Below are 26900 nucleotides of genomic sequence, written 5' to 3' on the forward strand. Positions count from 1 at the left end.
TCCCAAAAACTAACAGCTAAAAATCAATAAGACACAGGGTGAATAAAAAATTAGAAAAACATTTTAAAAAAGAACCTCAACAGTACGGAAGTTGATATTGTAAAGTCCATTTTTGAACAATGCAGATGTGAGTGATGGTCATAATTATGTTGTACAAGCTAGGTTGAAGTAGTGAGTTGGTAGTGAGTAATGCTGGAGAGCACGATGGCTTCCTTCTTCCTGACATTGTTCTAAAATCAAAAGCGTGAACGTGGGAAAAGCAGCTGGAAGAGAAACTCATGACGTTCCACTCTTCTACCTGCTCAGAACTGTTTCAGTGGATCTGAGAGGAAAACAGCCACAGCTCCTGGTTCTTCCTGCTCCTCTGGGGAGCCACCCATGACTGGCAGGAATAGGTGTTGGAATCATATCGTCATCACCGACCCGGCCTCCCAGTTGGCAGCCTCCGAGTCGTTACTTGTTGCTTCAGAAAACGGGTTAACTTCACAGTTTTCCTGCATGGAGGCGGAGCCACGGAGACCAGACATCTGACATGACAAAGTGTCGTCGGCTTGCTCTGATGGCAGCTGGAAGGAGACCCAACATCACATACACACACACCCAAGGGGCAGCAGGTTGTCCAGTAATCGGAAGGTTGCAGGTTCGATCCCGGCTCCGGACAGAGAATTCTGCTGTTGTGTCCTTGGGTGAGACACTTAACCCACCTGGCCTGCTGGTGGTGGTCGGAGGGAGCCTCGCCTCTGTCAGTGCACCCAGGGCAGCTGTGGCTACATCATAGCTCATCACCATCAGTGTGTGAATGGATGAATGATACACTGTAGTGTAAAGTGCTTTGGAGTCCTTTGAGAGGCGCTATACAAGTGCGGTCATTTATCATTATTATTTTCTGGAGTTTCTCTGTCAGGTGAGATGGGCTGAGCTAATGTTTAGCGGAGGTTGCTTGTAGCGTGGCTGTGTGACCCAGACGCGGAGTGGCTGGCATTGGGTTATACAGAGCACGCGGCTTTAATCTGGGAACGGCGACGCTGCGCTCGTTAAGAGCGAGGCTGAGCGGCAGTTCCGAATAAACAAGGAAGCTGACTTACTGGTGGGAGGCAGCAAGGAAAGGTCTCTTTCCTGGTCTGAGGGCTGGTGAGCCTGAGAACTCGGTCGATGTCTGGCATGGACGATGACTGAGTGATAACTCAGCGGCGGCGCCTTCGTAAATAGTGTCGGCGTGATGACGTCTTTGAACCACGCCGGTGACGGGTATGCTGGGTAATGTAGTGCTCCGCCAGTTAGGTCTGTAGGGGGTGGTCAGGAGGAGGAGTTCGTGACAATCTCAGTCCTTGTGTGAGAGTTTAATCTCTGCATTTTCATTCTGGTGGGTTACTGATGGTCCTCGTTTTTTTTTAATACATCGCTTGTTTCCCTCAACCACTACATGCGCACACACACACACACACACACACACACACACACACACACACACACACACACACACACACACACACACACCTAAGGACAATAAAGAGAAACCAATCAACCTGGCCGTCATGTTCCTGGACTGCGGGAGGAACCCAGAGAACCGGAGAGAACCCACGCATGCACAAGGAGAACATGCAATTTCCATGCAGAAAGACCCCAGGTTGGGAATTGAACCCAGGACCTTCTTGCTGCAAGGCAACAGCGCTGGTCAGAACTCTGTTGAGATATTTTCAGAGGACTTCTTATTATTTTCAACCTTTTTTAAGCAAGTTTAAGATTTCTGTGCTGGGCGGAGAGGCCCGGAGGCTCGAGAAAGGGAAAAACCAAAGTGGTTGAATTCTTTTTGTAATTTGACTCCCAGAGTTGCAGCCTGGGGAAATCTGGCTTTAGCGAGCAGCTGTTTGGCTCAGGAACAAATCCAGCCATCATGTAGGTGAAGTCCTGTTACTAGTGATTTCTGCAGACCGTATCAGATCCAGGTTCAGGTTCTCGCTGTTGCACATAGATGAGTATCAGAGAAACCGGAGAGCTGTGCTCTACCCCCCGGAGCGTGCATGCTTCCAGCCCTACACCTCACCGTTCCTCCTGAACCACCAGGGATCTCCAGGAGAGTTTCAGAGGAGCTGAGACGCAGAACCTCCAGCCACCACAAAGACGTGTCTCCTCATCTGAGGGCTCAGCAGGACCGTTTCTGTCACATTACTAAAGCGGCACGAGCCTCCGACCTGCTGCTTAGACAGTCTCATTAGGAAATAAACACTGCAGCTTGTTACCATGGTTACTGTTGACTGCACTTTTATTACAGAGCTGATTAATCACTGATGTTGGTGACCTGAAGGGAGTAAAACAATCTGGTCTTCGCCATCCCTGGCCTTTTCCAACCCTGGATCTGGGTCAGACCTTCTGGTCCCAGGAGATCCAGCGGACCCCGTCCCCTCATTCCCATGCTAACTGTCCCTGTCTCACCCCCGCCCCATCCCCCTGAGGCACCGCAGGGCTGGCATCCACCCAGAGTCCCTCCATTTCCTCCACATCTGATATAATCAGGACAAAAAAGAGCTGAGAACATTCTTTTCCCATGAAACTTAAGTGGCACCAGGGGCACTCTGGGCCGGGCCGGCAGGCCAGAGGCCTTCCGTAGGGTCCTGCACCACAACATTTATCTGTGATTATGGCTGTGGTTCTTTTGAAAATGTCATCTGCGTTGAATGAAAACAGAAAATGTCCAACATGATTTTTTATTCTGAGATTGTCATCTGAATTTTCCACAAAGAGATCCACACCTGCTGCTCGTTTAAGCTGCTTTCTTCCTCTCCTTCCTTCCATCCATCACTGAGCCATTTGCCACGGCATGCAGGATACGCCGAAGCAGCAATAATAACGGCTAAAGTCCGTTAAATAAAGGTCCAAGTGCACTTTGGAGCGTAATCAGTGCTTTGATATCACTAGAGCTGCAGCACTTACATGAACCGCTCTCAGGTTTTCTCTCAGCCACTGATCGGGTCACACAACGGTCCTGTAGGGATTTCACTAATGATCACAAACCGGCATCATTATGGAACAAGGAATGTTCATTTAGTGCGTTTGAGTCTGCAGCTGAACGTTTCAAATCAAAACACCAACGGATCAGGGTTCGCTGGGAATATCAGCTCCTGTCCCGCTTGGTTCTACGAAGGAGTGGGCGGGGCTTGGAGCCTGGACCAGAACCAGCCACTGGGAGAATGTGGTTGTCAGTCTGGTGGTTTTGGAGCTTTTTGCACCTGCTGGCCCAATAGGGGCGTCTCCACCTTCCTGGTGCTTGTTTGGGTTCTTTTAGAACCTTTCAGAGTTGGGTGTGATTGTTCCTGCTTTGATGAACATTTTCCTTTCAGTTTGTGTATTTGGCTCCTGCTGAGACCTGGTTGTCAGATCCAGGTTCTGATCCGCGTGTTTCAGCAAATCAAATCAAACTTTATTTATATAACACGTTTCATGCATAGGATGCAACACAACGTGCTTAACAGATTAAAATGACCCGTATAACCCACATTCCCTCCCTTTCCCACACTTAAAACAATTGTGAGTCTCACCCCAATCCACAAACCATTCCCAGGCGCGTGCACACACACACACACACACACACACACACACACACACACACACACACACACACACACACACACACACACACACACACACATTACACATTAAAAGACCACAGTAAACACTAGACTGAGCTCAGATTGGACAGGTAATGCAACACATTCTCACTCCCAGCGCGTCAAAAACAAACGCTTGGTCAGCCACCCTCCACATCAGGCCCCTGACGCCAAAAGTGCCCATTTTCGTTACTTATATACGAAAAGGGTTTTTTCCCTTTTCTGACTGCAGATCCCAATGCAGCGTAAAACTGACGTGATGGGATGTCCGCAGCCACCAAACAAGCTCATTGTACCTCACCCTAACCTTAACCATCTTTTTAGCGAACACGTTAGTGATGTGTCGGTCACTCTAAAAGCCGGCTCTATGAAGTGAACGGCGGGAGCCGCCTCGTCATTGGTCGAGTTTGGACCGAGCCAACGCGAGGGGGGAGGTTTCAACTACCACGGTGTAGGTTAAAAGTAGAGGGTATGTGTAACCTCCCCCTCGCCAGATGGTATGATCTAACGTTCCCCTTGGGCGGCAAATATAAAAATTCAGTCAGAATGCGTGGGAATCAAACGCTTGATCACAGTGAGAGTAATGTTTTAGGTAGCAAGAGGGTTAAGGTTAGGATGAGGGAGAGGGGAAGGTTATAAATAGTGAAACTTAAGGTTTAGGTGCGGTTAAATGAGCTGGTTCTGTGCTGCATCAGGGGATATCTAATCACGTCAGTTTTACGCTGCATTGGGATCTGCAGTTACAAAAGGGAAAAACCCCTTTTTGCACATAAGTAACGAAAAATGGCACTTTTGGCGCCTGGGGTCTGACGTGGAGGGTGGCTGACCAAGCCTTTGTTTCCGACGCTTAGGGTGTGAGAATGTGTTGGGTAATGAAAGAAACGCCATCAAGGGCAATGCCACCCACCAGTAACCCTGGACCTACTGGTGGGTGCGGTCTTTTGGCCGGACAGGGCAGTGTGAGATCGTATGACCCGCTTGACTGCAATAGAGACAGAGACCAGCCTTCCTCCGCCTCAGTTTCTCCTCAGGAGTTAGCTGAGCCCTTCCCAGCTGCATAGGTTCAGTCTGCGACAGTGGTGGTGTCGGGGGTCGGGTGTGCATTTCAGGAGCAGTGACGGGAGGCAGATGCCGGGAACTCCTACGCCTGTTCTTGAGGCGTCTCTCAATGCGAGAGGAAAGGGAGATGAGACTTTCCAGGTTCTCAGAATCTGGGCAGAAGGCTAACTGATCCTGAAGATCCTCTGATAGGGCCTGAGAAAAGGCGGCTCGGAGCGACTCGTCATCGAGTGTGGAAATGGAGGCTAAAGTTCTAAATTCTATAGCAAAGTCTAGTACAGATAATCTCCCCTGGCGTAAATTCCAGATCTGTTTAGCTATTTCTGCAGGGTTGTCGGGAGTGTCAGACATTTGTGTGAATTCTGACAGAAACTCGGGGAGAGGACCGAGTAAAAAACCAGGCTGGCGACTCCTAGCCTCGGCCCATAAAGACGCCTTCCCACTTAATAGTCCCACAATAAACAAAATTTTTACAGGATCGCTGGAAAATGTGTCAGGTGATCGCTCGAACGCTAACTTACACAATAACAAAAAAACTCCGACATTTGCCGGGCTCACCTTAGAAAGTGTCCGGTTTGGGTGAATCAGTGTCATGATCTGCCCCGGCCTCCCTGACTGTGTCGCTCCTGCCTTAATTAGTCCTATTGTTCTCACCTGCCCCTCGTTAATATGCCCATGTGTTCCCTGATTTTCCTGTGTATTTATACCTCCCTCCTTGTACAAGTCTTCGTTGGATCATTGTATGTACATGTGCTCGTTTTGTCCTGTCGCTCCCGTTTACTATTAAATCCATTTTTATTTCATCTGTGCCTGCTCTCCTGCCTCCTGAACTCTCCACCACACATGGTCTGCCATCTTTGCCCTCACAACATAACAGAATGATCCGACCAACCTGGACCTGTGGTGAGCCCTGACATCTGTTACTAGAGGATTATTTTTCTTTTTTTTCCCTTTCAGCGGAGGGAGATTTCGGCCTGGAGTTTTTGGTTTTTCGGCCCATCCTACCTGTCTCGGGGTGGTCGAGCCCTCTGGGAGATCCTGGCGCATCCTATTTTGTTTTTGGGGTGGTCAGGGTCATTCTCATTTCCTGCTGTTTTGCCCCATCCTGTTCTTCATGGAAGCTGCGGTTCCTGGAGTTTTTTGATGGAGGTAAAACCCCCTGAGCACGCCAACTTTCTTCGGAGTGGTAGGGCTGGTCTTCCGCTCCATGTCTGCTTCCCCTCACCCGAGCCTCTGCCTGTGGATCCAGTTGAGTCATGGTGTGCACCTGCTCAGGACTGTTGTCGAGTACCTGCTACCGCTCCTGGTTTCCTCGCGTCACTCCTGCTGTTCGTCCTGCTTCCTGGTTCACGCCTGCGGGGTCTGTGCCTGCAGGTCCTTCATGCTGCGGTCTCTACTGGGTCCCACGCCTGCTGCTGCAGTTCCTGCTGGTTCCCACGCCTGCAGCTGCAGTTCCTGCTGGGTTCCATGCCTGCTGCTGCAGTTCCTACAGGGTCCCATCCCGGTTGCTGCAGTTTAGTGTTCCTGTCAAGTCAAGTGTTCCAGTCAAGTCAAGTCAAGTGTTCCAGTCAAGTGTTCCAGTCAAGTCAAGTGTTCCAGACAAGTCAAGTCAAGTCTTCCTGTCAAGTCAAGTCAAGTCTTCCTGTCAAGTCAAGTCAAGTGTTCGAGTCCGTCCCAAGTCAAGAGTTTGAGTCCGTCCCAAGTCAATAGTTCGAGTCCAAGTTTTCTGATCCAAGCTCAAGAGACCCATTGTAAGTCAGAGTTGTGCCGCCTGACCGAGAGGCCCCTGCTCTGCAACCCTGGTCTGAGCTCGAGGAGACTTTGTAAGTCGGAGTTGTGCCGCCTACCCAAGAGGCCCCTGCTCTGCAGCCCCGGACTGAGTTCTGTGTTCCCGAGTCACGTCTTCAGTGTTCCCAAGTCTCCTGTGCTATGTGGCTTGTGGGCGTCTGGTATCCGCCCCTTAGGGGGGTACTGTCATGATCTGCCCCGGCCTCCCTGACTGTGTCGCTCCTGCCTTAATTAGTCCTATTGTTCTCACCTGCCCCTCATTAATATGCCCATGTGTTCCCTGATTTTCCTGTGTATTTATACCTCCCTCCTTGTACAAGTCTTCGTCAGATCATTGTATGTGTATGTGCTTGTTTTGTCCTTTCGCTCCCGTTTACTATTAAATCCATTTTTATTTCATCTGTGCCTGCTCTCCTGCCTCCTGAATTCTCCACCACACATGGTCTGCCATCTCCACCCTCACAACATGACAATCGGCGACCTGGAAATGACGTGGTGGCGGTGGAACCGGAAGAGAGTGGATGGAGCGGAGGGATCGGATGAGGATGATGCACCGAGTTGAGCCCGCAGCTCGCGGTTTTCGGTGTCAAGTTGAAGTAATTGTTGGTTGGTGATATTTAAGTGTTCGAGCATGGACTGTATGGATCTTTCGTGCTGGGTTAACGTGGAAACTAACGCTGGAGGAAGTGATTTTGTCACGGGATCGGTAGTATGGCCGGTTGATTCTGTCATGATGGGTGGTAATTTCTTAACCCACATGAAGAATCACACACGGAGAAGGTAAGAAATAATAACAAAATACTTTTATTATGGAAAAAGAAACAAAAGGGGTAACTAAGGGCGCTGATCCAAACGGGACAGGAAACAAGGTGACTCGGACTCTAAAAGAAGAACAGCGGTGTGAGTGACTAGAAACTGAGAACCAGGAAATGTATAACAATGAGAGGAACGGGCTTACTGAGTATACAGGGCGAGGACAGGAGGGAGAGGCAAGTCAGGTTGTTGCAGGGTGGAGATGGTTGCTGGAGGAGATGTTGGATCCAGGAAGGCAGGTGAGCGGTGGAGAGCGGGAGGCCAGGGAAGCTGAACGACGCTGGTATAAGGCACACAGACAGGTGGAGAAAATCCAGGGCTGGTACAGACGAGATAGCAGAGCAGGATTAGTACAGGTAAACGTATTTCAGAGCTACGGCACAGGTCAGGACGTGGCTAGATGTACCCAACAGTAGAGTATCAACCGGCGATGAGGTGTGGCAGCGCTGCTCCTTTATTCCTCTGGCCAGGCTGATGGTAATTAGCTGCAGCTGCGGCTCCCCAACCAGCTCACCTACAAACAATGAAGGAGAAGAGCAACAGCAGCAGAGAGAAGACAGAACCATGACAGAACCAAGCTCAGGGGCCAGAACCTGGAAGAACCTTCCCATCACTAAACCCATGTCTGCCCTCTCCTCCTTCCCTCCCTCTAATCCTTAATCTCTCCCAGCCCCTCTCACCGTTCTGACGGAACCCAAGAGTTTTGGGTCCAGATTCAGACAGACTTCCTGATTACAGAGAAGGACGAGGAGACAGTAAAAATGGGAGACGTGGGGAGGGGGATGGAGCAGATGAACAAGGTGATGGGTCAGATCAGAACCGCCTCTCCCTGCGGTTCTGTTTGGACATGGCAGATTGAGCAGGAATGTGTTCTCCATCCATTCAGGCTCCAGATGTTTGATCCGGTGTGTTTTCCTAATGACTCCATCAGCAAAACGAAGTAAATGTTTCTGGAGATGGTTCTGACTTCCTGTTTGTAGGATTCACTTTGCTTTCTCTCAGCAACAAAAGGTGACACGAAGGAAGAATAAGTATGTGCTAATATAATTCCAGTTAACAGAAATTGGGAAATGTAAGCATCCCCGGAGCTCAGAGGAGCAGCATAATCCCTGACGGTCTCAAGAGTCAGCAGCCACAGCTGAAGGAGAGCCGTAATGAAGGGAATCAAAGCTGAGAGCTGCTCTGGCAGACACAAGCGCTCCTGGCAGCCTGCACAAACAACAACAAAACAACAACGCTTCCCTCTGCTGTTGGATCAGCTGACTCCAAAGCAAGTGGAAGTTTGTGGTCTGGAACATTTACAGAGTTCCTTTAATTACATCCATCAGAGTGAGGAAGGCATCGTTCCCAGAGAGGGAATATGATCAGGGATTCTGAGCTGCTGTTGTCTTGCTGAGATGATCCTGTTCCCGTCACAAATGTTCCAGGTTTCCCTCCAGAGCTCTAATGGAGGCTCCGTTAGCTCTGGGATCAGCTGATGAGAGGCGTTTAGAGACAACACGTTCATTTATGTTGACGTTTCACCTCAGAGTTTACAGATTTGGCTCTGGAACAGAGAAGGGAGCTCTGCTGAATCCCTGCGTCTGTCTCCTGAAGACGTTTATATAAAAACAGATTTTATCGATTATTAATGTCTGAGAGACAGCTGGTCGTCCTCCCACAGAACAAAAGCACCTTCCAGCTGCTGGTGGATTCTGAGGTCAGATGGCAGAAAGGAAGGTTTTTACTTCTGTCGTTCAGGAGCAGAAGACACGTCCCCGTGGCTCATGAATCATTCAGCTAGACTCTAAAAGATTCCTGTGACAGATCTCAGACTGCCATCCAGGTCCAGGAAAGCAGAATGCCTCTGCTCTTTTTGTGGAGGTATGGATTTCTGAGAGGAACTCACAGGATCTCAAGGAGATGTTTACGGAGAGGGGAGAGGGATAGTGGACACACAGTAGAGATTGGTAAATGACATATTTGTATAGTGCATGTTTAAGCAAAATACAATCAGTCATTCACCCATTCACACACAACAACATTAGAACCAGAATGAAACCCAAATGAGACAGTTGGCAACCATTCCATCTAAAAGGCTAGGTTATCCAGAGTTATCTCTGTAGTTATGCTGCTATAGGCTTAGACTGCTGGAGGACACACTGACTACTTTCCACACTCTACTACTTTCTTCTACAATCTGCTCTTTAACTGTATTATTTTCTGCTATTTCAGCTGTTGACTTTAATTTCTCTCTACATGTTTTTCTCCCCAGAAGAAGCAACAACGATGTTCTGCTGAGCTGTGGTGGCCTCATGGAGGGGGACATCGTCTAGCACACTGCTGCTAACCACTTAAACATTCTCCCTCTCCTGATAATAACTTTTTACTCTCTTTGACATTGCATGTGCTACTACTAGTTTACCCGTTTAATTATAGGTTCACTAGGATAAATACAACAAAGTTTCAATAATGTGTGTGTGTGTGTGTGTGTGTGTGTGTGTGTGTGTGTGTGTGTGTGTGTGTGTGTGTGTGTGTGTGTGTGTGTGTGTGTGTGTGTGTGTGTGTGTGTGTGTGTGTGTCTGCTCTGTCTTCATCCCCAGTGAGTCGTGGAGGATGGCTGCTTATACTGAGCCAGGATTCTCTGGAGGTTTATTCCTGTTAAAAGGGAGTTTTCCTCTCCACTGTCGCTGCGTGCTTGCTTAGTATGAGGATTGCTGTAAACACTCTGACACTAGTCAGTGACTTGATGCAACCTGTTGGGTTTTGGTTGGTTGTTTGTTTGTTTGTTTATTAAGATCCCCATTAGCTACTGTTAAAACAGTTGCTGTTCTTCCTGGGGTCATTACCTCACCAAAAAAATACATTATTAATGCATCAACACTGGGCTCACAAGCAAACAATCAATTTCCACATACAAAATACATCTCCACTATAAGAATACACTACATTCCACCCAATACATCAACAAAATATAATACATTTCACAGTACCATAAAACAAAAATTCCTCCACACACACTGGACCAGAAAACATAAACTAAATAAAACATAAAACTCATCGTCCTCAAACTCATGTAAAAAGGGTATAGATAAATATCCGCAACCTCTTACAAAATTCACCCCTTTGCAACTGACCCCTCAAGAAGTGTGGTAAACCCTTCCATTCCACCATTGCTCTATACAATACTGACCTATGAAGAAAATTAGTTCGACTAACTGGCAACAAAAAGCAACCATCAGCTTGACGCGTAGCATGTTGGTGAACATCTCTAAAAAATGGCAACTTATTAAAAGTCTGGTGTTTGTGTGTTTATAACATTCCTAATACATTTTATAAGTAAATACTCTACTCCTTACACACATCCATGCTAGTACATTATGCATACCCACACATCTCCTTCTAAAAAAATTTAAGACCAATCTAGCGGCTTTATTTTGTGCGCCCTGTAACTTATTTAGGTTTGCTTCAGTAGTAGCAGCCCAAATTATTGCACAATAGTCCATTTTTCACCATTCCTAATCATCGCCATGTTCTTTCCCATTTTTATTAAAATCTGCTTCACTTGACTATTCCTGTAAAGGTCCCCGAGCCTTTAAATGGTCTCTCAGTCTAGTTAAATTACAGAAATGAATGTCATTTTGCACAGCATTTTAATTTTTCCACCTTCACATACTTATTAGTTGCATTTCTGTTGCTGCTAATCTAGTAATGGTTAAATAAATAAATAAAATCCTTTAAAATGACACTAGAAGAGGCACAGATCTGATGGAGGGCTTACATTTACTAACTTGGGTCAGACCCAACCACAGAAGAGCTGAAGCTGGGTGGTAAACAAACACAGGTAGTTCTAATAACACCTGAGCTCCATGACGTTTGAGACTGATGCATCAGTGTTACAGCGGGACTAAAGACATGGTCAGAAACAGGTTACAGCTGGATGATCTAGGAAGGTAGAAGATCAGGACGTCTGAGCGGTGAACTGGTGAGCACCTTCCGGACGCCCCGCTGTCACGCTAAGAAGGGCACGGCTGCAGACCCGCAGATTCGCTGCTGCAGATTCCCACCTGCAGCTGCAAATCTGTGGGTCTGCAGCCGTAGACTATTCATCACATCTTCCTGGTTCTTCACGGCCGTGATGCTCTTGGATGAAAACATCTGCCTCTTTAGCTCCTGATCAGCTGATGACAGCTTCAATACACCGAGCTGCTTTACGCACGCATGTCCTTATCAATAACAGAAACGATCGTTTTGTTAAAAGAAGACGGTAATTAATTAGTTTGCTCGTTACAGAAAGAAATTAATTTTTTTATTAACGTGGTTATTTTAAACGGCGTTATTCCCATCACTGCTTAGTTGTGTCTACAGCGTGCGGTGACAGTGAGAACACTGAGGGTCTCCGCCCACCCGGCCAATCATCATCGTGTTTGTAAGTGTGTTACCGACACCTCTCTCTCCCTGACTGCAGCTGAAGTGTGGCGGTCAGAAAGCCTCACACTGTTGCTCAAAGTTCGACAAGCACATAGTAACGCATAACCTTCCGTCCCCAGTAACGGTAACGGCTTTGCAACAGTGGGAAAAGTAATTAATTAGATTATTCTGTTACCTAAAAAAGAACGCCGTTAGTAACGCCGTTATATTTAAACGGCGTTACTCCCAACACTGATAACTTTACATCCAATTCATCAATACCAGCAGGTCTCACCTTCTTTCTCTGTATCCACTTATTCACCATATAAACTGTCACTAATTTAAATGAAAAAGAACATGATTTACTACCCATCATTTTTGCATCACGTCCACGTCCAGCGGTGGTCCCAGAGGTCGCACCACATCCAGGTCCAGCGGTGGTCCCACCTCAGCCTGTCCAAAAGGACCCGGTCCAGCCTGTCCAAGAGGCTCCGGTCCAGCCTGTCCAAGAGGCTTCGGTCCAGCCTGTCTAAGAGGCTCCGGTCCAGCCTGTCTAAGAGGCTCCAGTCCAGCCTGTCCAAGAGGCTCCGGTCCAGCCTGTCCAAGAGGCTCCGGTCCAGCCTGTCCAAGAAGCTCCGGTCCAGCCTGTCCAAGAGGCTCCGGTCCAGCCTGTCCAAGAGGTTCCGGTCCAGCCTGTCCAAGAGGCTCCGGTCCAGCCTCTTCCAAGAGGCTCCAGTCCAGCCTGTCCAAGAGGCTCCGCCCCCGACAGCCTCTCCAGTCAAGTCAGCGCCACGCCCGGCATCTCCAGTCAAGTGAGCGCCACGTTTGGCATCTCCAGTCCAGTCAGCGCCACGTCCGGCATCTCCAGTCAAGTCAGCGCCACGTCCAGCATCTCCAGTCAAGTTGCCCCCTCCAGAGTCCACGTCCCCTCCAACTCCTTTGTCCCCTCCAGAGTCTTTGTCCCCTCCAGGGTCTTCGTCTGCCTCTAGCTCCTTTGTCCCCTCTACCTCCAGAGTCTTCGTCCCCTCTGCCTCTAGCTCCTGTGTCCCCTCTGCCTCCTGAGTCTTTGCCCCTCTGCCTCCTGAGTCTTCAGTGTCTCCACCTACAAGTCCATCTTCGGCAGCAGTCACCGCCATCCCAGTCCTTGCCCGTCGCCTCCTATGCCCCAGACGCCGGCTCCCCAGACTCCGGATCCACCGCCTGTGTATCCGGTCTCCTAAGGGTCTCCGGCTCCACCGTCTGGGTCCCCGATCCTCCTTATTTCTCCTAACCCACCGCCTCTGTCCCAGGTCCTCCGAGGTTCCCCAAATCCATCGCTCCTGTCCCAGGCCCACCCTGGTTCCCCGACGCCCGACTCCCCTGGTCCCTGGTCTCCCATTGCCGGCCTCCCAGACTCCCCTGGTCCCTGGTCTCCCATCACCGGCCTCCCAGACTCTCCTGGTCCCTGGTCTCCCATCACCGGCCTCCCAGGCTCTCCTGGTTCCTGGTCCCCCGTCGGTAACCTCCCAGACTCTCCTGGTCCCTGGTCCCTTGTCGCCAGCCCCCCAGACACTCCAGGTCCCTGCCTCCCTTGGCTCCTCGTCGCCAGCTTCCCCCCGGACTCTCCTGTGTTTTGGTCCCCCCTCGCCCACCCTTGTGGGTTGTGTTCTGTTTTTTTTTTTTTTTTTTTTTGGGGGGGGGGGGGGGGGGGTACTGTCATGTTCTGTGTTCTCTTGTCTTCTGTCACCCTTTTTGTTCCCAGCTCCCTCCTGGTTTTCCTCATGTTCTCCATTGTCCCCACCTTTTGGTTTAGTGTTTCAGTTCTCCTGTCTCCTTTAGTGTGTGTGTGTCCTTTCTCCACTTAGGTAATTTCTTTTCAGATCGCCCTGTGTCTTTGTTTATACTATGTTTTAGTTAAGTTTGGTTATTTCAGTAGCTTTGGTTTTCAGGATTAGATTTGGTTTTCTCCCCTGCTTATTTCTGCTTCTCCTTAGTTCATTATTCACCTGTGCCCAATTCCTTCGCGCCTGCCCCTCGTCTCCTATCACGCAGCGCCTGCATATATACCCTGCCTGTGTATCTCTGTGTTGTCGGCCCATTGATGTTTGTCAGCGTTGTTTTGCCCTCCTCCTGCCTCGTGTCGTCCTGGGTTCTGCTTCTTGGGTCCAACCCTCCTGATCTCAACGTGACAAAAGGATCATAGGAATGTTCATTTGCTTGTTGTGTTTTCCTTTCAGGATTTTTAAATGTGGAGTTGATGTTTTCTAATAAATGTCAAACTTTCCGAGCTCCTGTAGGTTAGGTGGACTACATTTAAGGTCACACACCTGTTTATCTACCAGGTAACAGTTAGAAGGTTTCCTTCATCTGCTTCAGCTTCCTTTGTTTCAGGGAACAATCCAGCTGCAGAACCGGAGCGGATTGGACCCAATGTTACCAACAAAACCTCAAACATCATCAAGCTTCCAATTATCGGGCTCTCAGAGACAGGTGAGACGAGCGTGGGGGGGCAGCTGTCACCTGGTGGTGGGATAATGGCTCATTATTATGTCCCGACAGCGCTGATGAAAGAGGAACGCTGCTGTAAACCTGTGATGGGAAACATGTTGAGATGCACTGGTTTCAAACGAGCTGCGACAGAAGCGGCTTTGTTTCCTTCATCCCACTAAACTGTCACATTTCATAAAGCCTCCCCAACTTTAAGATCCCGCAGACGGGAATCTGCTCTCTTTGCTCTTCCTCGTTACGGATTCCATGTAGTTTTTGTTTGTCGTCTCGTTTCCTGTGAACTTCATAAAATAAAACAACTTTTCTATGATACTTATTTTCTTTTCCTCTTTAGTTCTTGTTGTGATTCTTTAGCAGCATCTGGATTCTGGCAGCTGATCTAAATCAGCTGAGAGGAGGCAGCTTCCTGGATCCAAACCTGAACTTCTCCTTCTGGAGAAGGAGCTCCAGTGTTCCCAAACCGAGGGCTACTGAGGCTGCTGTATATAATCATATTTAAACATTTATGATTTTAGTTTACAGTTGCAGTTTGCAGGGTGCACAGTCCAGGTTGAGGTCCCACCGCAGGGTTGTTAAGGAGGTTCTGATGGAGCAGGAGATTACACGAGGATGTGGACTCTGGCCCAGGATTGTTGTGAGGCACATGCAACTGAGCTGGTTGATCTACATTCTAACTCTCTCCTACAGCTATAAGCGTTGAGTGATGATCCATAGATGCCAGCGACTGGGATGAAATCCTTATCAGGATATTCCAACTCAACCTTAGGGGGAAGTTTGGCGATCCAGGATAGACTTGGAGTAAAGCTGCTGCTCCTCCGCAGGAAAAGCAGCCTGGCATGCACTTCCAGGAGGAGATCCCGGGTCACTCCAGGGATTATATCTCCAGCCTGACCCGGGAACTCTCTGATATCCTACTGGAGGTGGCTGGAGAGGGGTCGGCCTGGACTTGCTGAATGTTCTATCCTCTTTGGCGGTTTTGTGTCTGAATAACAGATAAAAACCGGATTCTTGTTGTTTCTCAGACAGGTTGATACTAAGGGTGCATCAGTGGAGCAGAACCAGATCAGCACGTCGTCCATACCAGAGGTGGCTGCTGCTAACGGAGACAGAAACAATGTCTCAGATGAATATTGATGATCTCAGGTCAGCGCCCGTGTAACTATTACATCCTGCACATTAGACTACACTTTGGCCGTGTTCTCTTTTAAAACCTATTTGCATGCATAATGAAGGATTTGAATAAGAGGTCATCTTTTATTAATGCTGTCATTTATATTCATAAGTGATGAGGCCTGACTCTGGCTCAGAACTTCTCCTGAAGATGGGGCGATCACAGAGCAGCCTTTAGGTCCTGACGTGTAAAATCAGAAGGTTTGGGATGAATGTTGCTAATCTCTCTGAAATAAAACCAACCCAGACTTATTAGAACCTGCAGAATTCACTTTGTGCATTTAATCTTTTACTATTGTTTCATTATGATTCATGTGTTCATAAATGGCATTACCTCATTCACTGCCAATGACGACTAAAGTTGTCATTTGCATTTTTTACTGTGTGGGCGTCGGAACGAGCCCCTGCACTGAGAGAACAAACATCTCAGCTCTAAAGCCGATCTTCATCCGCGTACGTCACACGTCACATGTTCAGGACACAGGAAATCCATGTTAGGAGATCGTTTTGGGCCGCTCCCGTAAAAAAGAGTGAGGCGCAAACCGGAAAAGCTTCTGTCAATCACAATTCAACAACGGATCATGAAAGAACGGACAACGCTCGAAACACACAGATTCTTCCTGATGTAAGAGGTGAGTCTCCTCTTTGTTTTGGTTGTTTTGGCGTTGACATCATTCTAGTGAGCAACGTTCTGTAACTCTTAAAAAAAAGTAAAAACTGTGAGAAACGCGGTCAGCGAAGGGCTTTACCGATCAGGAAATGGCTGGTAGTGAATGAGTTAACCAGGAGGTCAGGGTGATAACTGGTCCTCAGGTCTGACTGAAGAAAACAGGAAAACAAATAAAAATGGGGAGTCCCTGATCATATGTTGTTATTAATACTGTTCTTAGGATTTTATTAGTGATTGGATGTGAAGAGGTTGAAGGGTTAATCCCCCCCCCCCCCCCCCCCCCCATCTCTAGACACCTGCTGACGCGTCACCTGGCGACCCTCGGAATCAGAACCGTTGGTCCGGGGTGGTTCTGAAGCAGCAGCTGCATCCATGTGGGTGTGGAAGCTGCAGTAAGCCCGACCTCTCAGAGATATGCAGACGCCAACGTTACTCCAGAATTCTGCAGAATCTTTGTTCCAGATGTTCAACCTCAAACATCACAGAGGAGCGTCACTGGGCTGCAGCTCCTTGAGCTTCAGAACGGGTCGTCCTGCTGCTAAAGTCAGAGCTGAGCCACATTAACACCATTCCTCTGTGTGGTTCATCACAGCAGCCGGACTCGAACCACCGTTCCTCCAAACTCCTCATAGCTACGGTTGTCGTACCGGAGCAGATTAGTCAGCCGGGTTTAGTTAGCTCCATCCTGTTGTTGGCATGGATTAGCATGCTAACGGGTCACCGGATCAGCTAACCCTAAACCACTCACAGTGTTCATCTATCATGATCCGTCATCTGTTAATGCTCACTAACTTCTGTTGCCATGGTAACCATCACATCCTGAGGAGCACTTCCAGAAGAGAGGGAGGAGCTGGACAGTTGTGCAGTTAAACAGAAGGTCATTCCCACTCCCACACAGCTGCAGTGCTGAAGCCTGTGTGAAGCATCGCTCCCGAGGAGCAGACAAAAGGAAGTGTGTCCCGTCAGAGAAGAAGGGAACGATGGAGGCAGTTGGAGTGGGAGGAGTGTGGCAGCATCCCAGCCGGCAACGGCGAGCTTCATCTGCTCTGCTAAAATCAGACGTTTGGAAAAGAGACAGATCAGGCAGCCTGGCTTCCCTCACTCCGACCAGAAACTCCAGATAATCCAGAAGATATCCCTGATGAGTGGAAGCTCCTGATCATTCCAGATGTTTAATCCATCATTTAGGAAGGATTATAACTTCCCGTCCTCTGCATCATTCAAACATGGATGTTTCAACTGAAAAGAAAAATTCTCATATTATTAAACCTAATACCCCAAAAACACAAATGCTGAAGCTAAAATGGTCTTCCTGCAGGTCTCATGCACCTCGCGTGCCATTACACACCACCTAGAAACATCTGTCTCTGCATTTATCCTTCTGGAAACAAACCGAGCTTACTTTTGTGTGTGTGTGTGTGTGTGTGTGTGTGTGTGTGTGTGTGTGTGTGTGTGTTTGTTCATTTTAAACATTAACGTTTTATTCCTATTTCTTGTAACTTGACAGATTAAATGTAACATCCCTCTCTTTTAGTTATTCAGTACTCATGTCTGATGTTTCCTCACTTCTTTGGTTCTTTTAAAACAAACCCTTCTTGTTGTTTTTCACCTTTTTGCAGGAAATCACTTGTTCTCTATAAGCATTCATGTTTAGATATCAGTAAAACCACCAGATCATTCATTTCTATCCATGTCGACATTTAGCTTCCCTGTGCAGGAAGATCGGATCAGCTGGTCCGATCGGAGACTGCTTCAGGTCCCAACGCGTTGGCTGCAGACCTTCCAGGAAGCATCCGGTGCTTCCGGGAAGCCCATCATGAGCATCAGCACACAAAACCCTCTAAGCTCTATAATCAGCTCTAATTAAAGACATGGCGGAGCATCTTCACCACACAGACCCAGATCCAGAACCAGCAGAGGGTCTGTTAGCGAGGAGGACTCGTCAGAGGCTGTTTTACACAGAAACATGTGATTAATTAGATTCATGTGAGTCAGAAGTCGCAGATTGTATTAGCTCTAAACACAACTATAAAAAGCTGCTTTACTGCTACGTGGTGAAAATGAGATCAAACCGTAAAGGTTGCTGTTTAAACACTCGTTTAAATGCTTTATCTGACTTATCCTGCTGGGTGTAATTGCTCGGAGCTGCATTTACATTTTCACCAGCTTTCCTGAGCTCCAAACTTCTAGAGACATATGAGATCACTGCAGCAGATGGGCAAGTCATCCACTTGATGCAAACAGGGTTATTTATAAAGTGAGCGAGGGAGCAAATTCACACAGAAATACCACCCTAGAGAGCGCCAAGAGATCTGGTGTAAAGCAGCAGAAAAAACCTCACACCCTCTAAAATGTGTCACACTCTCAATGAGAGACATCCTCTTTACTCAGAGAGACGAGGATGAAGTTACTGCCTCCAAAATAAACCAAACGCTGCCTTTTCCACATGACCGGAGCCAAGCAGATCTACCGCCATCTGTTTGTAGTTCTGACAATGATAGGAACTGAGTTTTTAATAAAGCAGAGGAGGCCCGGCAGAGCCGAAGCTCACAGAGGAGACGCAGCGAGAACACGTCTGTTCTTATTACCCAGAGCCGGGAACTCTTTGTGCTGCGCTGCACGCGAGTCAGCATCCGTGTTGGTAAAGAGCAGGAGTGGGAATGTACAGCCTCCGTGTGAGAGGTCTTCGCCCCCAGGAGAGTGTCTGTGTGTGAGGGGGGCAATCGTATACCTGCACAGGTCAAACGGGACACACCAGGAGACACTCTGCTGCTGAAAAAGGGTCTTCTCTACAAACAGGTCCTGTCATGTGATGAGGAAATGTGTTGCATCGTATGTAGATTCAGGTCAGATCCATCAGTAAGAGTCAGCTTTAAAAGTGCGGGGGACTCGTTTAAGGAGTACACTTGCAGTGGTCTCTGGTAGGAGTGAATGCCTTGCAAGCTGAACTCAGGGCAAAGAAAAGCCCAGAAGCGCTTGGATCGGCAGGGATACGTCTGCTGCAGCAGAGGGGCAGCACCCAGCAGGATCTGGAGACTTCCTGATATCTGGACATCTCTCCTCTGATTGGATAACAGTAACACGACTCTACCACTGACTCTGTTTGCTCTGCAGTGTTGATGTTTTATCTCCACAAATAACACAAGCCTGGAGGAGTTCTGCTGTGTGGTGGCATTGCTAATGCTAACAGTTAGCTTTTACTAGCAGAGACGTTCTCTGCTGTTTTCTGGACACTAAACCAACAACAGCCTTCCCAGTCGTGAGTCCAAATGGGTGAGTCCATGAATGTTAGTGACACTGTGACGTAGATCTGTCAGGCTTTTCTAATCCTAGAGTTTCACCGTCTTTTTTCTATCACAAGTTGATGCAGGAGATAGGTGTAGGAGACTATTTTCATGTTCAGTCTGCATGAAACACTCAGAGTGACCCGTTAGAATCAGGGATAATCATTTAAACATGGTTTTCTGTGTTCCACACAGAGATGGGAAACTGTGGCATCAACAAGTCGTGTTTTTCTTCTGCTCAGCAACAAAAGCAGGTGATTTGAATCAGCACAGTGAATGAACCCGGTTCGGTTGCTGAGCAGAACAAAAAACACGACATGGAGATGACGTGTTGATGCCACCATTTCCAATATCTGGTTTCACACCTTTAAAGTTGTCAAAGGTGTGAAAGTTTACTGCATCTGATAAAAACACTTTGGTGTCGTCTGCAAAAAAAAAGAAATTACAGTTAAACGTTCCTGCTGCATTTGTTACCATGACAACGCCGTTAGATCAGGGCATCAGAAATAAAACACAAACATGCTTCACCACTTCCTGGAGGAGTGCCTCTCTTCCTCGGAAGTTGTCTCTGATTGGTGCAGATGCTTCTGGAGGAGATGAAACAGCTGTTCCCGTTTAGTCTCTAACAGAAATCATAATCGACCTCTCCATGGAGCTGCAGCCGCTGATGATTGGGCTGATGCTCCTCATCATTTGTTAAAGTGAAAAAAGGGATTAGTGCTGCTATTATCTGGTGGATCCAGAAGGAACTAAGACAACCAGTTATGATCCAAACTTGCTTAATTACGATGCAGCAGGGAGCATATGGCCAGGGATGCAGCGGTGAGGAGCAGACGTCACAAACAGCAAAGCCAAGCATCTTTGTTGTGTCAGCCTGCACAGCAAGATTAATAAGGTGATGGTTTCCACTGTAATTGACCCAGTTAATGAGACCCTTGTTTTGTGGTTTCCTCCCCCGTAACCAACTGTGATGGTGCTGGAAACAAGTGCCAGAAAGTCCCATCTCTGCCAAATGAAACTGGCTTATTAATTCCAATTATACTGATCACTGAACACTCAAATGAAAAATGAAGACGTTTCAACTTGACTAATTGGCCCCAGGAGTGTGTGTGTGTGTGTGTGTGTGTGTGTGTGTGTGTGTGTGTGTGTGTGTGTGTGTGTGTGTGTGTGTGTGTGTGTGTGTGTGTGTGTGTGTGTGTGTGTGTGTGTGTGTGAGAGAGAGAGAGAGAGAGAGAGAAACAAACAGGAAGTTTTCAGTTATTAGATTTTGGCACAATCTGGATTTTTGAAGGATGAAAGAAAACTGAGTCGGATATGAAATATGACTTGAATTTGTCTCTTCTGTAACCCCTACACACACACACACACACACACACACACACACACACACACACACACACACACACACACACACACACACACACACACACACACACACACACACACACACACACACACTGTTGAATAAAAGATGCACCTCGTGCCGCAGTAGTGTCTCAGGTGTGAGGGAGCTCCAGTCATTAGAGCTGGGGTCGGAGGTCTGAAACCCCAGCTGCTCTTTTCTCACCGGTTGAAAGTGTCCTTCAGTTGGATCCCGACCCCAAACACCGGCCAGAGGGAACAAACAGAGAGCCAGTCCATCACAGGGCAACACAGAGACACACAGGATAAACACACACACACACACACACACACACACACACACACACACCTAGGGACAATTTAGACGGATCAATCAACCTAACAGTCATGTTTTTGGACTGTGGGAGGAAGCCGGAGAACCCGGAGAGAACCTACGCATGCACAGGGAGAACATGCAAACTCCAAGCAGGAAGACCCCAGGTCGGGATTTGAACCCAGGACCTTCTTGCTACAAGGCAACAGCTCTAACCACTGCACCACTGTGCAGCATTTACTTCAACTACTCCACCAAAACCGTTCTTCATATCATGAAGTCACGTGTTTTGTTTCATGTGAGCGATTTCTCCTCCTGAAGGTTCTGCTGCGGCGCCGAGACCCCACAGCTCGACACGCCACAGAGGGTCCATTCACCCACAACCACGTCCAGATGTTGGATTAGCTTCAGGTCCAGGACGTCGCGTCAAATCACGCACACAGGAAGATATACACACACACACACACACACACAAACACACACTAACACACACACACACACACAGGGGATATACGCACTACACACACACACAGACAGATATAAACACACACACTAACACACACAGACAGACAGACACACACACACTAACACACACACACACAAACTAACACACACACTAACACACACAGGCAGATATAAACACACACACTAACACACACAGGCAGATATACTCACTACACACACAAACTAACACACGCACACACACACACACAAACACACACACACACACACACACACACACACACACACAGGCAGATACACACACACACACACACAAACACAGGCAGATATATGCACAGCACACACAAACTAACACACACACACACTAACATACACACACACACACACACAAAGGCAGATATATACACACACACACTAACAAACACAGGCAGATATACTCACTACACACACAAACTAACACACACACACACACACACACACACACACACACACACATACAGGCAGATACACACACACACACAAACACAGGCAGATATATGCACAGCACACACAAACTAACACACACACACACACACACACATACACACACACACACACACACACACACACACACACACACACACACACACACACACACTAACAAACACAGGCAGATATACACACAGCACACACATACTAACACACACACACACAAAGGCAGATATATACACACACACACTAACAAACACAGGCAGATATACACACAGCACACACATACTAACACACACACACACACACACATAGGCAGATACACACACACAATCACAGACAGATATATGCAGTACACACACACACACACGCACTAACACACACACAGGCAGATACACACACACACACACACACACAGGCTGACATATGCACCACACACACACATAGGCAGATACACACACACACACACAATCACAGGCAGATATACGCACTACACACACACACGCACTAACACACACACAGGCACACACACACACACACAACTAAAGTTCGGAGAGTCGAAATGGGCGAACATCTTTTTACGTGAGGCTGAGGCCTTTCCCGCTAGCTCTGATGCTCTTTAATTATTCAGATTTTTAAACATTTAATTCACTTAAACAGAAGAGTTACAAAGACATTCACCCCTCAGAGTTGTCATGAACATAAACTAGATCTATTAAACCTAGAAAGGTTTGTGAACCAGGCTGTAAACGTGTTTATTTCTGCTGTGAAAATGACTTTTTTAACATGGGAGTCAATGAGGATTTGCTCACTTCTGCTGCCAGCCCCTATTGGATGAGGGTGGAACTGCAGTTTGTCACTTCTGCGTTGGCTTCATAACATTCAGACCAAAATGGCCCCTTGGTTGAACTCTGAAAGACTGAATGTATCACCATTGCCTCTGAGAGCGCTCTGATTAGTCAACACTTGGTCATTTAACTTCTGCCATCAAGTCAAACACGAGGAATTTGGTTGTTTTTGACCAATCGATGCATCTAGATGGCCACTCAACAACTCTGGTCCCAACCTGTTTTCACCATAGCCAAACTGTGAAGGTTGGTGTCAAACATGAACTTGAAATGATCATCCATGCCTTCATCTCCTCCTGTTTGGACTACTGTAACACACTTTTCACAAAAAAGCTCTTGACCACTTTCAGTTGGTCCAGAACTCTGCAGCAAGACTCCTGACTGGAGCAACCAGAAGCGTTCACGTCACTCCTAGACCCTTTTATTTGAAAGTGTTGAGTTTTCTTCATGTGTTTTATGACCATTTTGTTTAGAAAGATAATTTAATTTAGTTTCTTAATCACATTTTCATTTGAAAGTGATTTTCTTTGTGAAGGAATCTTTGATGTTTTGAGAGGAGCTTCAGAAACACGGTAGAGACCAAACCTAACGCTTCACCAGGCCGCGACTCTAAAATGTCCGAAATATGTGTGTGTCCACATGTCCCACTGCTCCTCATTAATGAGCTTTAATGGTAACTTAAACAAGTTTCAATGTTTTGTGCTCTTTCCTCGCGTGGTCGGCACAGACTGGGACAGTGTGAGTCTTTGTTTAGTTCCTGTGAAAATGAGACGAACTTGGGAGGAGACCAGACTGGGATTAAATGGACAGCTCTACCTATGAGCACATTTGCTGGGAGGTCCCCGTGGCCCCTCCCGGGTCATTCTTCCAGCTCAGACGTACGATCTGAAAGCCTGGCACGGCGGCGGGTGGGCGTGTGGAACACGATTATCGGCCTTTATTATAAACACAAATAAAGACGAAAGGCAGCCAGGAGGAGGAGGAGGAGGAGGAGGCAGCCAGGAGGAGGAGGTCATCATATGCAAGCTGCTGGAAGATGAAGGAAATATCAAGAGAACAAATACTTGAAGGAGAAAGAAAAGAGCTGAATTATTGGAGGAAGACAGGAAGAAAGGAGGAGGTAGAGAGCAGCACTAATCCACTCCCCACAGTGTCAGCCACACTGACTTCTTCACACATTTAGGATTAAACTTATTCTCTTTGATAAGAGCTGCTCCCTCTCTCCACTGACTCTCAGTGCAAACATCTCACAGCCTAAACTTTCTGCTCAGGGACCAGAACTTGGTCACAGAGCCCGTCTGGAACCGCAGGCTGACACAATAAAGATGTGTTCAGAGCTAAAGACGATCTCTACATCAATGCACCTCCTCCTTCACTTGCATCCCTCCAGCACTCCTCCAGAGTTCCTGATTCATGCTGAGGATTACCGAGGCGGCCTTCCATCCCTACAGCAGCCGTTTATGGACTCTAGCGTTCCGGCTGCAGCTCTCTGGCTGCACTTCCTGCCCTTTGCTCACCTCAGCAACATTTCCTCTGACTACCCAGACAAAACAGCTTTTCTCTTCTAGGATCTCCTCCACATTAATTCTGTTCCTGGACATGTTTACTTCCTACATGGTAGTAAATAAATGCTGGACTTTAAAGCAAAAGGGATTAGCGTCAAACATTTATTTCATGCCTCTGATCAGCGTTCCAACATTGTAAAGCCAGAAATAATAAAGTGGTTCTCTCTCATTGGTCTAAAACGCTCCACCAAAAACACGTTTCAGACCAAAACCAAACATCGGACCATCCGGTGGACGGCCTTCGATCCGCCGCACCTCCCCAGTCCTCCATTCATCACACACTCCTGTACTCAGCAGCAGAACACCACTGGTGTGAGAGGTTCTGCGCTCAGTAACATCAGAGAAGGAGAAACAGCCGGCTGCTACCGCTTCATCATAAATCTGGACTTTCAGACGTTTCGGACTGTCGTGGACTTTGGGAACAAACGAGCGTGCTGCCTGTTGAATGTGAGAAGGCGAGGTGCCGGAAGCACGATGCACGCCTCTCTGCCATGTTTACTCACTCCACAGTCACACTTGTGTGTAGTTGTTGTGTTGCTGGATTCAACACACTCTAGGACCGTCTGAGCTCGGTGTGGACCAAGCTCTAGAGTCAGCTGTGTGACAGCGAACGTGTTTTCCAAGGACTGAATTAGAAAACGTTCTGTTTTAGGAAAATCCTTTGGGTCTAGAGCAGGGGGGTCAAACTCAAACTCACAAGGGGCCGAAATGAAACTCTGGGACGGAGTCGAGGGCCAAACTTAATATTTTTTGAAAAAGTGACGGCAAATTTGCACATTTTCTTTATCAACATATATGCAATTTTTAACCTTTAAATTTGGAAACAAACTTATTTCTGCATTAACACTGAATGTGGAATAACCGAATTACACACGAGCAAGTCAGTTTTAAATAAAAGGCATCAGTGGTATTCATTACTAGTGGTATATTCAGCATTTTTAAAATCTATTCAGGATTTATGTTTTCTTGTTTATTCATTTTTCTTATTTTTATTCTCCTTTTTTTCTCCTGTAATACGTGTCATCGCTGCTGTGACGTCTAGCTTTCCCCACTGAGGAACAATAAAGGGATTTTCTATTCTATTCATCTATCTGCAGCCTTTCCACTTCCTGTTTACTGTAGGTTAAATCTTTTCTCACGGGCCAACAACAAAATAAAAATATCATTTTGTCTTAAATGAAAATGCAACATCTCACCTGTTAACTTTCATGTTTTGGAGCAGAAAAAGAGCATAAAACCAACATATTTAAAGCTCAGTTTGCTCCACTGGTTCACTGTGATGCTCACCTGTTCCAGCCAGATACCTGCATCATGGGGTTGACCTGAGCTGAGGAGGAGACTCCTGTCGTTTTGTTCATCTTCATCATAATAATGACAACATTAGATGACAACAGGTGCTAACATAGGTCTGTGCTGATGAACATGTCTGAGCAGCTTGACCACGTTGTTGTGTGTTGGGGAGGAAACACGACAGTAGCCACAGAGCCGTGCTGGTTTGAGCGTGTCGCTGCTCGCTGGAGTTATATCAGCTCTGTCTGGACGTTAGTTTTAAAACTTTCTCTTTAAGTTGTGAACACATTACTGAGCAGCTAGAATCTCCGTTTCTGGGCTTCAACGTCAGAAAACAGCTGAGTGAACTCGGCGCTGAGTGAGAGGAGTGTAGTTTGTCCGAGACAGCGGAGCTGCAGACACCCAACTACCTCTGACTGCCTCTGCGCTGAAAAGACACAAAGGAGGGGGCGTGTCTGCTCCGCGCTGGCACCGCAAAGCATCATGGGAGTTGTAGTCTTTGCGGTAAAATCGGCCAGCGGGCCAGTTTTAATATATTTTTGATATTTATCTCGCGGGCCACATAAAAATGCTCCGCGGGCCTTGACTCTGACATATGTGGTCTAGAGGAACTTTTGATGTTTTATATATTAAACTTTAGTTTTGTTCTCAGGAACCAGTTTAACAGAAAAACATGGTTGAACTGGTTTTACTGGCATCACACCCGCTGGAAGCCAGCGGGTTAGGGTTGGTCAGTCACTGTGCAGGTTGTAAAACGCTGCAGGAGATTGTTTTCCAAAAACTGACAGTGAGTGATGAATTATTTATTCCTAATTGATTTGAGTCTGAATAATTTAGTCGGAGATGGAGGAGCTCTCGCTGCTCCACCATTATCAGCCTCAAACAGGTGAGTGTAGAGAGACTCCACCCACCCGGGGGTCTGACTAAACTCGCAGGAAGAGCTCAGGCATTGGTGGTACGAAACAAATAAGATGGGTGAGGTTAGTTCATTCAGCTTTTAACCTGGGCAATTACCCCGATTAACCTGCTGAACTTGTATGTAAATGAAACAAATCTAAATTTATCAGATTGAATCAGAATCACTCCATCAGCCTCCATCTGACCAGACTCAAAGAGCCACAGCTAAGAGGGGCTTGACCTTCAAAATAAAAGCCTTCTGGTGAACCCAACTTTTAGTGGAGACCATCATTTAGAAAGAGCATCATCAACACGTATTTATATTTGGACCTTTTAGTTTAATTAATTAGCTTAAATTTAGTTAACAGCTAACAGAAAGCTGGTAATGCCTCAGGACAACCCCAGGAGGACCTGGCCCAGGTGGGGGGGT

The sequence above is a fragment of the Nothobranchius furzeri genome, chromosome 7 (assembly GCF_043380555.1).
Source record: "Nothobranchius furzeri strain GRZ-AD chromosome 7, NfurGRZ-RIMD1, whole genome shotgun sequence".
Lineage (NCBI taxonomy): Eukaryota > Metazoa > Chordata > Actinopteri > Cyprinodontiformes > Nothobranchiidae > Nothobranchius > Nothobranchius furzeri.